Raw genomic sequence first — 5,679 nt, forward strand, 5'->3', positions numbered from 1 at the left:
AATATTAGGTAAAAAGGGCCTTAGAACTCAAAATCTTTTAATCATATTGGACAGCTAAAAAAGGAAAAAATCCTTCATTCTGACATTCATATTTTTTAGCAGGGTTGTGGCTATTCTACAAGCACTGATCTGTGCCAGGCCTGTGACAGTATCAGTAATTACCTCCATCCAGTTGTGATGGGAATGAAGCTGTCATTTTTCTCTATTATGGCTGAACATTGAAGCTGCCTCACATTTTATCCAGCAAATGAAATGCTTTAACTATGACTGTGAAAGGCCAAAAGAAAAATCCCAAAAATAAAAACTATGTCTACTCTTCATAGAAATTCTGTCATGATGAATACACTTTTTGTTAGAAAAATCATAGATACACAAAATAGACAAATACTGGTACATGAGTATTCTCTACTACTGTTTTGGTTGATTATTTTTTACAAACTGCCTTTGATATGAAGACATATATGAATATAATCTATATGAAGACATATACACGTATAATCTATCTCACATTATTTTATATATCCTTTTTTTCCCATTTTTGTTTGTGGTGGAGAATGTATTGCCACAAACTGCTTTCTGGATACAGAACAATTATTGTTTTACTTTCTATTAGTTGAAAAATTTTCTTCCCATAATAGCATGAAGTAAGGAACTAAGAAATATCAAGTTTTGTCAATCATTACTATTAAAGAGACATTATAGTACCATCTTTGTATATATGTGTGCCACCTTAAGTGCTGAGAGGGAGTTGGTTCTATGTCTATTGATTTCAGTAGCCATTGGATAAATCTCCTAGTGAGAAACTAACATAGAAAGGATAACTGAGTACTAACTTAGACAATTGTAGTTACACCAGACACACATATTGTCAGGGGAAGTTGAAATGAATCTCTAGTGGAATTGTTCATTATTGTTCATTATCCAAACTGTCACTGATTGCCTTATGATAGCTGGTATGGGTTGCTAGGTAGATCATACCAGCATGTCTGCAAGCTAGCTTGGAAAATTATATCCTATGTATACCCTATAAATTTTGTTAATATGGACATGACCATACCAAAAAATTCTGATTTATTTTTCTATCTTTCTTACTGTTTTATTTTTTTACAGTTAGCCCTTTATTTTCTTTATTACTATTATTTATAGAATGCAAAAGCTGTCTAGCTGAGAAAGAAAAGCAAATTGTCATACCTAAGACCTGCACAGCCACTCACACACTCCCCCCTGATGGGATGGGGAAAGAATCAGGAAGGTAAAACTGGGGAAAGTCATGGATTGAGATACACTGTTTATAGATAAAGCAAAAGCTGGACATGCAAGCAAAACAAAACGAGGAATTAATTCACAACTTCCCGTGGGCAGGCAGGTGTTCAGGCACCTTTAGGAAAGCACAGTTCACATGTAACAATGCTTGGGAAGACAAACACAGTAACTCTAAACATCCATCCCCTCCTTCTTCTTTCCCAGCTGATATGCTGAGCATGACGCTATATGGCATGTAATATCCTTTTGGTGGCTCAGCTCTCCTGGCTGTGTCCTCTCCCAAATTCTTGTGTACTTCCAGCCTACTTGTTGGTGGGGTGGGGTGAGAAGCAGAAAAGGCTTTGACTCCATGCAAGCCGTGCTCAACAGTAACAAAAATATCCCTGTATTTTCAACACTCTTTTCAGCAGTAATGTAAGACACAGTTTCATAATAGCTTCTATAAGAAAAAGCCAAAGCCTGCACAAAGCAAACAAATAAAAACCTGAAAAAAACATACTACCATTAAAATGCAAAAGTAATAACAAATTCATGAGTCAGGGACATTAATAAGTCCCATTTTAGAACAGGTCAATTTGCCCTCAGATTATGAAAAGCTGGCTGTACTTTCATGGATTCATACTGAGAGCAAAACTACAGGCCTTTTTTATCATTCTAAATTGTACAAGTTAATACCGGCATTGTCTGAATGAAGAAAAAAATATAAAAAATGGCAAAAAAATTAGTATCATTAAAAAAAAGAAATCAAATTATTTTAAGAGCTGGGGAGGGATTCCCCTCTTCCCCCCCCCACCACCCATTATTTTATTTTAGTACAACTGCACAAGACTATGAAAGAAGTAATTTGTCTGAGCTTGCCTCACAAAGTCTCCTTTAGAGCCAAACAAGTTGTTCCTTCTGGTGATCTACAGAGCAGGAGCAAAGGAATCATTCCCCCAGCAGCCATGGTTCTCTTCATTTGCACTGAATGGTAACAACTCAAATGTAGGTGTCCAGCTTGTTAATGTTCCAATCCAGTAAAGAGGAATTCCTCCGGTAAGGATCTAGTTTTCAAAGATGAACAGGAACTGTTTTGAACAGACAGGTGTGCACATGAATATATCTTTAATTTACACAGTCAATTCTGTTGTTTTAAATGATTAGCATATGTACAAATATCTCCTAAGTGACCCTACATCTTATCCTATATGAGACTCTGGAAGATGCAAAGGAACTTCTATGAAATTTTCCTTTAGAAAAATTCCTGCAAACTTTTCTGTACTTCATTATTTAAAAGTATCTCAAGGTTCTTAAGTATGAAAAGTATCTTTCAGCACTACTGTCTCATATACAAAAGTAAACAATTTATTTGCAGATGAAGAAGCTCTGAGACCTTATGGTATGCCTCTAGAACACACTGGCATCAAGGCAGTTCTTTCAGTCTGTGACTTTATATGCTTAAAGTATCATCAGTGGAAGTAAAAGGCAGCTTTTTCTTCTGGATGATATAATCACATTGAAAAAGTGTACCAATACATTCTAATGAGAGTTCAACTTCCCATGAATTCTGTCTTCTTTATGTCCGTTTCCTCTGTGCTGATCTGACCTGACTACTTCTGCCCTTTCTGAGATAGAACATAAAGCTGAGATCCGGTTCAACTAAATTTAGGCACATATTAAAATATCATAGATAAGAGGTGATAACCTCCCTCTGACAACTTTCTTTGTCTTGACAGAAAAACTGACCCTAAAATAGGAGAAAGTTAGGTGTTGAAATTAAGTCCTCAATTTCAGTTGTGTTAAGTTTGGTTTTATACATGTGCAGGCATATATGATTTACATATCTGAGGCTGTACAGTTAGAATAAGTCACCTAACTTTTCCTGTGTCCCTGTTTTGTTTAATTTGATCTGGTTTTATTGACCTGTTGTGGTTTAATCCCAGCTGGTAACAACTCACCACAGTCACTTCCTCCCTCCTGTACCCACAGTGGGGAGCAGAATTGGAAAGAAAAAGTAGACCTTGTGAACAGTTTAATTATTAAAAAAAAAAAAGTACATTCTCAACACAGAAGAGATAGATACTAAAAAAGCTGTATGTATTGTTTTTAACTTAAAAATAACAGGGATGTTCCAGTACCCTGCCTTTTAGAACTGGTTGCTAAAAGTAAGAAGGAACATAACCTACTGATTCATATTCATTTAAACGATGCATATTCCATTTTAGCTAGATTTTATACATGGATTTAAAAAAAAGTCACTTAACTAAAGTGTATATAAAAGTATTTTCTCAGCATTAAAATGTGTGCATGCCTTTCTTTTGCTTATTTTTTTATCTGAGATATATGTTAAATGATTATTTAAATTCACTCAAGCACTGAAAGGTTTGTTGCTAATTTTTTTGGGTTTACACAATGTGATCAGAAAACTGACACTATCTTCATTTCCAAAGGGAAATAACCAAGCAAGTAAGGTTCATAAGTTGTCAGCATCAGCACACAGCATTCACATCAGGTCATTCCTTAAGGGGAAGAATTGCAGCTGAACATTGCTGTGTTGAATGAATGTTGAAAATATTTTATTAGATTTTTAAAAATTATAAGAAAAATCACAGAATCACGGAATGGGTAATGGGAGGGACCAGGGTCATCTAGTCCAACCTCCGACATCAAATTAGCGATTTTCTGTGCCATCATACTCAGTCCCCATTTATCTTTGTGCACTCCAGTATGTATTCCTGTCACAGAGTCTCATTATGGAACTATATAGGAATATGTTCATTCAATAAATTCATACTGATTTACACTTGCTGTGAACCTGGCTCAAAACATTTTGAAAAGACTATTTTTTTTAGCAGCTTTATGACGTGAAAGTTCTGAAAAGAGTTTCACATTACTTACTCCAACAGTAACACTTATGTTTCTGAATACTTGTTTTTAGTTGGACTTAACAAAAGTCTCACTTTTGCTCATCTCACTACATAGCCAAAGAAGCTTAAGAGGTGAAATTGCTATAGCAAGTTGGCATTACACTGAATACATTTTATCCACTTTTTTGATGCAATGCCATAGAGAGAATTACTTCCATACCCAAATGTTCTCCTTCTGTGATGGCTAAATTCATTCTTGATACTACCAAATGTAAAAAATAGTATCCTGTAGATGAAGTTTCCTATGAATACTACTACGACTACTACTACTACTACTAGTAAAGTGAATCTCTGGGATAATAAGAGATATTTGTGCAACCTTTAGAGCAGCTGTGTTTCAGTTTAGAATATATAAAGCCCTGCAGAAAAAATGTATAGATGGGTTGAATTAAGAGCTAATAATTTTCTGGAATAGAACCCTGAAATCTCTGTAATTCAGGAATATAATCCTGAATTATTTTCAAGGTCTTGAAGCTGAAATTCTGGATTTCTATTCCCACAGCATATATTAAGACCATACTATATTTATTGTGTCTAAATAGTAGAACAGCATAGATGTACTAACTACAGACTATGCAATTCTCATGTCCCAGATTATCTCATTGTTAATAGGTTTGTGTCTCTGCCCAGTTAGCTGAATATCATTGACGCTGTGCTTATGTGTGCAAAAGTACGTGTATATTCAAGCTTTCTGCAACTGGTCTGGGTGAAAAATAACTGCAGAAGAATGGCTGGGGGAAAAAAAAAGTGCATTTAAATTTGCAAGTGCAAGCAAAAGTACAAAAGACTGAATTTAACTACTAGGGGATTCAGCTTTCACATATGCATTCTTACAGAACTGTGCTTTATTATTAATATGTTTTTACATAGGGATATAAGATAGATTTATAGAGATGAAAAATGTAAGTAGTAAGTACTTAAGAAGTAAATCATGAGAGATTTCTCTTTCATCTCATTATGTCTTCATGAATTACTTCACTCTTCACTGCTGCTAAGCAGGGTGATTGAATGTTTTGTTTTGTGGTTTGGTTTGTTGGTTTTTTTTCCCACATACAAGAAGAAAAATAAAATGGTGCTTCAGGTTTTTTTTCAAAATCAAAATTTATAATTAAGGCATACTGAATCTTTTTGCTCTTTCAAGCCCTCAGTCTTCTTAGAATAACTGCCGCTACAACATTTTTTTTTTTAATATTAATCTTCTATTACCAAAGGCATATTTTGTCAGAAACAAATGGAAATGGCACAAATAAAAATAGAGACCACTTTTTTTTCTCAGGATCTCTTGTGTTAAACAGAAACAATATTAACAATTGAGGAACACAGCATATTTAGCTATATTTCTAGTATGAAAGACTACAGTCTGATTATCATTAACAATCTCTGCAAAGCAATGTTAACAGTGTAAATATGTGAGTATACAGGCATGCTGCAGTAAGGTCATCTCAGCACACAGCTGAGAGGGAAAGTTGGTTGTCACTTTCAATCACAGTTAAGCCCATACAGCCTTCAG

This window comes from Corvus brachyrhynchos, unplaced genomic scaffold (assembly GCF_000691975.1).
Source record: "Corvus brachyrhynchos isolate BGI_N302 unplaced genomic scaffold, ASM69197v1 scaffold12, whole genome shotgun sequence".
NCBI lineage: Eukaryota > Metazoa > Chordata > Aves > Passeriformes > Corvidae > Corvus > Corvus brachyrhynchos.